The sequence below is a fragment of the Myodes glareolus genome, chromosome X (assembly GCF_982192425.1).
Source record: "Myodes glareolus chromosome X, mMyoGla1.1, whole genome shotgun sequence".
Classification (NCBI taxonomy): Eukaryota; Metazoa; Chordata; class Mammalia; order Rodentia; family Cricetidae; genus Myodes; species Myodes glareolus.
This window is the reverse complement of record NC_142053.1, coordinates 137230039-137238520: the sequence shown is the minus strand read 5'-3', so window position 1 is coordinate 137238520 and position 8482 is coordinate 137230039.

The following is an 8482-nucleotide window of genomic DNA, read 5'->3' as shown; positions in this document are numbered from 1 at the left end:
TGGCCATTCTTGTGAGGCCAGCACAAGGGACCCACTTGCAAACCACCTTTGGACCTTGTCTCTGGGAACTTTTTCCAAAGATCGGACTTTGGAAAGTTAAGTATTATAAAGTGAGTGAGGGTATGGAAATCCTTTGTCAGAGCTGAGGGTGTAGCCCAGCCCTTGTGCCTGCTGGATGACTGTTCTACTGAGCTGGGAAAACTTTTTTTTTTTTTTTGAAACAGGGTCTGTAGCTCTGGCTAACCTGGAATTTGGTATGTGAACCAGGCTGATCTAGAGCTCACAAAGATTCTCCTGCCTCTGCGTCCCAAATTCAAGGATTAAAAGTGTGTGTGTGAGGTGGGGGGAGGGTACATCCACCTGGGAAACTCTTTCTTTCTTTCTTTCTTTCTTTCTTTCTTTCTTTCTTTCTTTCTTTCTTTCTTTCTTAGTTTTTTTTTTTTAGAGACAGGGTTTCTCTGTGTAGCTTTGGAGCCTGTCCTGGAATTAGCTCTATAGCTCAGGCTGGCCTCAAACTCACAGAGAGCCTCCTGCCTCTGCCTCCTAAGTGCCTGGATTAAAAACGTGCATCATCACTGCCCAGCTTGGAAAACACTTTTTAAAAAGAAAGATATGAACTCTGTCTCTACCCTTTTTGTTGTCTTGTTTTTATTCTTTAAGAATCCCATACATATATAAAATGTATTTTGATCATATTTCCCCCCCCCAACTCCTCTCCCTAACTCCAAGATCTACCCCACCCCCTTGTATGTTTTGTGAGACAAGCTCACTGTGTAGCCTGGCTGACTTTGAACTATCGTCCTGCCACAGCCTTTCAAGTGCTGAGTTAACAGGCATGTGCCACCATGCCTGACATCTCTCCCCTTTCTTGAAAGAACCAATAGAAAGAGACCATAGCATCACGATTGACCAGAGCAAACACTGCATTCAGAGGCCTTCCTGAGGGCTTTTTCTCTGGAGTCGCTGCTGCTTCAAGTAGTTCTGAAGTGTGCTCTACCCTATGAGCCAACAAACTGGAGCCACTAGTGCAAAGGCTTTGCTCTGGTCACATATAGTCCCATTTTTCCTCTCCTGGACTCATGAGAGACCCCGCTTGGCTGTTTTGGTAAGCACAGTTTGTTTTATGTGAGCATCCACTGTTTTGTAGCTTTTCTCCTTGACTGAAATACTTCATCCTGCAGGGAAGCTCCTTAAGAGAGGAAGTAAACAGCCCAAAATGGCTTCAGGAAGTCCCTGAAACTGACCAGATTCACTAGGTCCCTCCCTTCCAAGAGGAAACAGTAAAGAACTACGGAGAGCTGCTCTCAAAGGAACCAAGATACAAAGAAGACTCAGAGCGGCTGAACTGCCTAGAAGGACCAGAGAGCAGTCCAGCTGCCTGGAAGAGGCACAGATGAACTGAGGCATCTGGAAAGGTCACCCTCTAACCTGATGAACTGCCTGCAGGCAGTTCAGTGTGCTGTGCAGTGTGCAGGTTTCCAACTTTTGTGAGCTGTCTCCCATGCTGGGGTGGGTACTGGTGATGTAGCTGTCTTTGAGTCATTTCTGCTCCTGTAAGTAACCCTTCACCCATATTCTTCTAAGGGATCCCAAGAAAACTCCTAGGTTCACCAACTTGAACTTTGGTGGTATCTGTACTTTGGTCAACAGAGTAGATATGTGTGTTGGATCTCCCCAGGAAAAGTCTGTCGCACAATATCAACATGTGTCAGTTGGGTGGAAACACTTAAAAAGAATGACTGATTCTCCCAACCTCCCCTTCCCTGTGTCTAGGAATGCTAAAGTTGTGTTTTGGTAACAATGCCTGAGGTGGTGAACTCATCAGCCTGAGTCCCTGAGTAGCTACAAGGAGAAAACCCCATATTGACTCCCTAATAAGCTTACATTGGCTATATACCATAAGCAAGAAATAAACTCCAGGAAGACAGTGATGTTTGGGAGCTGTTTGTTACTGCAACAGAATATGGCACATCCTGAGTGTTTCACATAGTTTTGCTTAGCAGAACCCTTGGTAGCTAACATTTCCCTAAGTGCTAACTAACCAATGATAGGGGAAAGTGATGCACATTTACCTGGTTCTAGGGTTCAACCTGAATGGGGTGATGAAGGAATGGGGAAATGACAAACACATGGATACATACACTGTAGGTAAAAGGTCTGGGCTCACTTTTCAGTTTAGAATTCACCAATTCTGAGCTCAAAATCCCACCAGTCTCTGAGCTCTCCCCAAGCTCAGGACTTGAAATCCCACCAATCCCTACCCTAGAAATCTCCACCCTGGAAAACTCCTCCCCAAGAAACCATGGGTAAGCCTGCTCTCCTGCTCAGTTCTTAGAGGTTTCTCCCCTGAGCAGAGGCAGCAACCTCTTGTGTCTTTCACAATAAGTCACTTGTGTGAGGTTTGCTGTGCACTGTGACTTTGTGGTATTCCCTGGCTCCTGACTGCCAGGACACCTTTCCCCTCCGAGCTACACCTCTTCCATTGGGAAGACCTTGCCCTTCAGAGCTGTGCCACTTATACATACAGAGAAAATCAGGTTGGGTGAACTGAGCTCTCTGATGGAGGAGCCTCAGCACCCCCAAACCCAGCATGTTTCATTATCCAGAGCTGAACAGAGAGGCAGGGTTTAGAGTATACAGATGGACCAAGGGTACAGGCTTAGCTAATCTCAGTAGGGAAGTCATTGTAGGGGAGCGATCTTCCGTTTATAAATATTGGGCGGGGAAGAAAGCTATGGTGGACATTTTCTGCACACGGTGTCATAATTCACACTTAGAGCCCTGAGGAAGGTTTTGCCATCCCTCTGAGTCTCACCTGAGGAAGGCTTTGTCACTCTCATGGGGCTGAGGCATTGGGATCCTTGACAATGGCCGCACATGTGTCAAATATATACATTCACTCAGGACTTCATTCACTTGGGTCCTCTTCTGCTCCCCACAGGAGAGACTTCACTGGACTCATAATGAGAAAGTTTACTTCCTGATCTCTTGAGAATTTATAAGGGCTACTATTCAGGCATCTCTGGATCTATTTAACAATAAGTAGCTCCCACATTCCTAGAATTCTATTGGATTAGGTATGTCTACAAAACTCTGTCTCCCCGGAGGCTATTTTAGTGTTGATATTTGTTCAAAAATTCATCCAAGTAAATGATCATTTAAAAGCTGGTCACCCAACCCAGGCAGAACTAGAGCAAAGCCTTGAGGCTAACTCCTGAACCCATTCCAAATGAAAGGAAGGGCATTCTTCTCAAGGCGACACCTTGTTCCTCAGTAACACAGGCTGTGTGCCCACAGTGGACTTCCATGGTTACCCAAACACAGAGATCTGCCCTCCAGGACTCTTGTGATCTTCACTTGATCTCCATGGCCACAGCACACAGTTGAGCAAACAGCACTTCTTCCTCATCAGATTCTCATATTTAGAAAGGAAGACATTCAGAGAACCAGTTTGCCTCAAAACATTAAAGTCAACGAGCAGGTTTATAGTCGTGAATATTGTGACCAAATGAAGGCAAGTCAAGATTTAGGAGTCTAATTTCCTACGACTAGGAGAATGGCTACTCAGAACACTTCATTCAACAGTTGTTGATATTTCAACACAGTATTTTTTTTTTTATTTTGTGTCTGGTTCTGGAGAAGAAACCCAGGATTTTATATATGCTAGGCAATTGTTTTACCACTAGGCAACACTTCCAGACCAGAGTGGTTTTCTTTGTATTTTGGGGACAGGGTCACATGTAGCCCAGGCTGGCCAAGAACTGGCTGTACAGTTCAGAATTACGTTGAACTTCTGCTCTTCCAGCGTCCACCTCCCCTGTGCAGGAATTACTTAGTCATATGCAACCAGGCCTGGCTTATGTAGTGCTGGGATCAAACAGAGCCTATTGCTTTGTGCATGCTAGGTATGTACTCTATAAGCTGGGTCATGTCTCCAATCCCCAAAGAATATATTGTAAATAATAGTATTTTATAAGTTATAGAGATTCTGGTTTTTTGATAATGGTATTGATAAAAGAATAGCGCCATTCTTAGGAAATGCATACTAAGGTACTTAGGGGGAAGAGTCATGATATTTGCATTCCAAACTATTAGTAAGAAATAAAGTGCCAGCTCTACACAGAGAAAGGTTTTTTTTTTTGTCTCAAAAAACTAAGGAAGAAAGGAAGAAAAGAAAGAAAGGAAAGAAAGAGAAGGAAGAAAGGAAGGAAATATAATGGGAAGAGAGAGAGGGAGAAAGAAAATGTGGCCAAAGGCTTAACAACTGGAAAACTTAGGCAAATGGCAAAAATACTCATTTTACTATTGCAATTTTTCTGCAGATATAAAAAAACTTTCTAAGTAAAATCTTTAGAAATGCACTATGTGTTGTGGATAGTGGGAGTACTTGCTCATCTGCATGCACCCATTCATGCGTGAGCCCAGAGCCAGAACACTGGGTCCTCTGCTCTATCCTGCTCTGCCTTATTCCTTTGCGACAGGGTCTCCTTGGAACCTGGAGCTCACAAGTGTTTTTTGGCCAGGCTAGTGTCCAGCAAGTTCCAGTAGTTCTCTTATCCCCACTCCACCACAGCACTAGGATTATAGGCATGCTCAGGACCGTGACCAGCTTTGTACATGGGGTCTGAGGATTTGAACTTAGGTCTTCATACTTACACAGCAAGCACTCTTACTGACTCAGCCATCTCTCCAGCGCCAAAAGTAAACTATCTCTTTAAAATCATGCATGCTCAAGAGCCAATGAGATGGCTCAGCAAGTAAAGACGCTCACCACCAAGCCTGACCATGTGCTTTCAATCCCCAGAACCCACGGAGTTGCAGGAGAGAACTTCCACAGCTGTCCCCTGACCTCCACACATGCCATGCCATGGCATGAGGGTTCCTCCCTGATGAATATGTATAATTTTAAAAGTTCAAAAACAGCGACAAATGCCTCCTCCAGACCAGCGGCTTTCACATTTTAAAACTATAACCCACCTATAAAATATATATCACAGAGATCCATGTGCCTCTGCCTCCCAAGTATGAGGATTAAAGGCGTGCATTACCACCACCTGGCTACAATACTAATTCTTATCTCACATGTGACACTTTGTGACTTTCCTAGTCTAACATGTTTTTGTTGTTAGATTTTGGACTTTTTGTATGGTGCTGTGCTGGAGATGCAACACAGGCCCTTGCACATGCTACATACACACTCTGTTACTGAGCTACACCCCAAGCCCCCCATGCCTGTGTTTGCTTTTAAAGATTTCTCTTATTTCTAATCTTTTATGTGTGTGCTTACATGTGTGCGTGTGTGAGCGTGTGTGAGCGTGTGTGTGTGTGTGTGTGTGTGTGTGTGTGTGTGTGTGTGTGAATGCAGTGCCTGGGGAGGCTAGAAGAGGATGTCAGATCCCTAGAGATGGAGTCATAGGTGGTTGTGAGCTGCTCAACATTGATGCTTGCAACTGAACTCCAATCTTCAAGAGCAGTGTGTGCTCTTAACCAATGAGCCATTTCTCCTCCCTCTTATGTATTGCTTTTAGTACTGGTCATTACCCATTCAACTGAATTAATGGCCACTGAAGGAGATCCCCGCATAGCAGGTGCTTCCTCCCGGACCCCACATTAGGCACAAACTACATCCAAATACCTGTTTTTACAGAGAGATCTTTCATTAAGCAGGGAAGAAAACTCAAGTGGCTGCTTTCTGACTCAGGCAAAAAAACAGCAGCAAATGACCTTGCAGGTGTCATCCTTAAGAGAAAGAGGGAGATCTGTGTTAGAATGGGCTAGGACGCTGTGGTAAAGGAGATAGGGGATAAGGGAGAGGGGAAGGGGCCAAGGGGAAGGGGGAAGTGGTACTTGTCCTGGAGGGACAAAGGACTGCCTCTATATAGAGAGGAGACTGACATAGGCAAATGACAGTTTATAAAGGTAAAGGGGGAAACCCAGTGTTAGGATGAGGTGTTTAATTTTAATTGGGCATGTTAATTAGGTAAGCCAAAGGGGGATTTTGATTGCTGACCTCTGGTAGTCAGCCCCAGGAGGAGGAAGTAGCCAAATAAGGGAATGGACCTTTAGGCTAGCTTCGGGAATGTAATCTAACAGTTTTTTAGCAAGGCAGAGGAAATGGGAAGCAGGGCAAAGCCTGCCAGAGCCATATGCTCAAATGGGCTAGTGTCCCTTCAGCCAAGTAGTAGGCAAGCATATTTGAATATTGAAGTAGTTTTGACTTAGTACTATTACTTAGTATTAAGAAATACTGTTGCTGAGCATGATAGCACATGCCTGTAATCCCAGCAATTGAGGGAGTTGACTTCAAGGCTGGCTATTTAGTGAGACCCTGTCACACACAAATACACACAAAGCATGTATGAAATGATCAAAGAGTTAAAAAATCATATTTTTTAAAAAAGAAAAAAATGCTGTTGTCATTAACAGCTTGGCACCCTAATCTGTGTGGGATTTGAAAACTCACCTCTCTATATACAAAGAAAGGAACTCAACACGTGAAGACTCCATTTCCAGGACTTTGACAAATACAGCACTCACTGCTCACAGTGTGGACACAAACTGGTGATGTGGGAGTTCCGTCTGTGTGCTGTGATTGCCATTAATGAATAAAGAAAACTGCCCTGGACCTATAGCAGGGCAGAACTTAGGTAGGTAGGGAAAACTAAGTTGAATGCTGGGAGGAAGAAGGGTGGAGTCAGAGAGAAGCCACAGAGCTGGCTGAAGATAGACGTACTGAAACTTTGCTGGCAGGCTACGACCTCGTGGTGATGCATAGATTAATGGAGATGGATTAAATTAAGATGTAAGGGTTAGCCAATAAGAATTCAGAGCTAATGGGCCAAGCAGTGTTTTAAATAATAAAGTTTCTGTGTGATTATCTGGGTTCTGGGTGGCCGGGACAAACAAGCAGCCCCCTCCTACAAACTGGAGCATCTGTTTAGCAGACACATGGCACATTTGCTGATCTGATCACCTGATGGCCCATTAGGAACCTATTGTGATAAGTTCAGAATGGTTCTACTGCAATTATGAACTAAGATGGGAGGTGATTGGGCAGTTTTTTGTTGTTTTCTTCAGTGATGAATATAGAAGCCAGGTCCTTACCTATATTAGGCAAGCACACTACCACTGATCCACAACCCCCTGCCCATGGGCCAACATTTAGAGGGCAGCCTACCAGTGCCCAAAGAGCTGCCGATTCTGAAGCTGACAAGACAGTCAACTTCGGCTCTTTTCCACATCCACCCGAAGAAAAGCCAGCGTGTCAGGGACCCTGGGTGGGATTTGGCATCTGTACCCTCATATAGTCTACACTCAGAGTACCTGAGCATTCATTATAGGTGCTGGTAGCCCTTTGCCCTTAGGTATGCACCTTGAGAAATCTGAGTTCCCCCTTCCCAGGTCCTTGCTGCTTTCTTCCCTCTTGACCATTAGTCAGTCTCCATGCGAGCAGCTCATAATAATTTCATACTAACGGATTCATCCCAGCTGGAGATGCTCTACCCTGAATTTGGTGGGAAGGGATACTCTTCTTGTTAGGCATTTTCTCTGTGATGAGCCTCTACACCAACATAAATAATTCCAATCATAAATAATTCCAATTAGAGTGAATTAAACTGAATTAAAAGATGCCCATGTTTAATAGATGGCCTTACTCCCAAGTGGCCCCGGGGAAACATGGAGAGGGAAAGATCACACAAAACCCAGAGGCCATGTGTTCATTCTCTGGCTGGCAGTTTAAATAGCCTGTGGGAGTGGTCCCAACCTTTGGGGGGGTACCATTTGGCGGGCTTTCTTAGAGGTGGAGTTTGGACTTAGGCAACTCCCAGGGGATGGAGCTTATGCCAGGAGCTGGGGTGAAGCCCCCAGGCAAACAATCCCAACTTTTTGTATTAAGGGGTATTAGGGAGCTGAGGTGATGCTTTAAAGGGGTGCCAGCGAACTGAGGTAAAGCCCCTCAACCAAACATTTTCCTTGGATAAAGGAGCACTGGCTCAAGTCTGGCTGCTTCCTGTAGGCATGGGACGACATGGGAGAGGGGAGACCTGGGAGTTGGTGGGCTCACACTCAGCGACAGATGTGGCTGGAGAGGCATCCCGTTTATTGTCATCCTGGAGACCTCAGGCAGCTGTTTCTTGAGGGAGATGAGAAGGCAGGTGGCTAGGAGAACCAGAAAAGAGGATTTGTGCTTCCTTGAAAGTCCACAATACATTGGAAGTTCACAATAGCATTTCAAAGACTGAAAAGTCTTACATTAGAGAAACTGGTCTAACTTTAATTTTAGCATTTTATAAATGTGGTCCACAAACACACCTTACTGTAGGCCTGACACTGCCTATACTAAGGGATCAATTGTGGTATAAAAGACGTTTTCCATTCCTCTTAACACACACCTCAAACCTCAGCAACCACTGCCTGCTTTGGATCTCAGTCTCTTTCCCAGGCCCCTTCTCTAATGGCCTGAACCTTGTTGTTCCTAAGC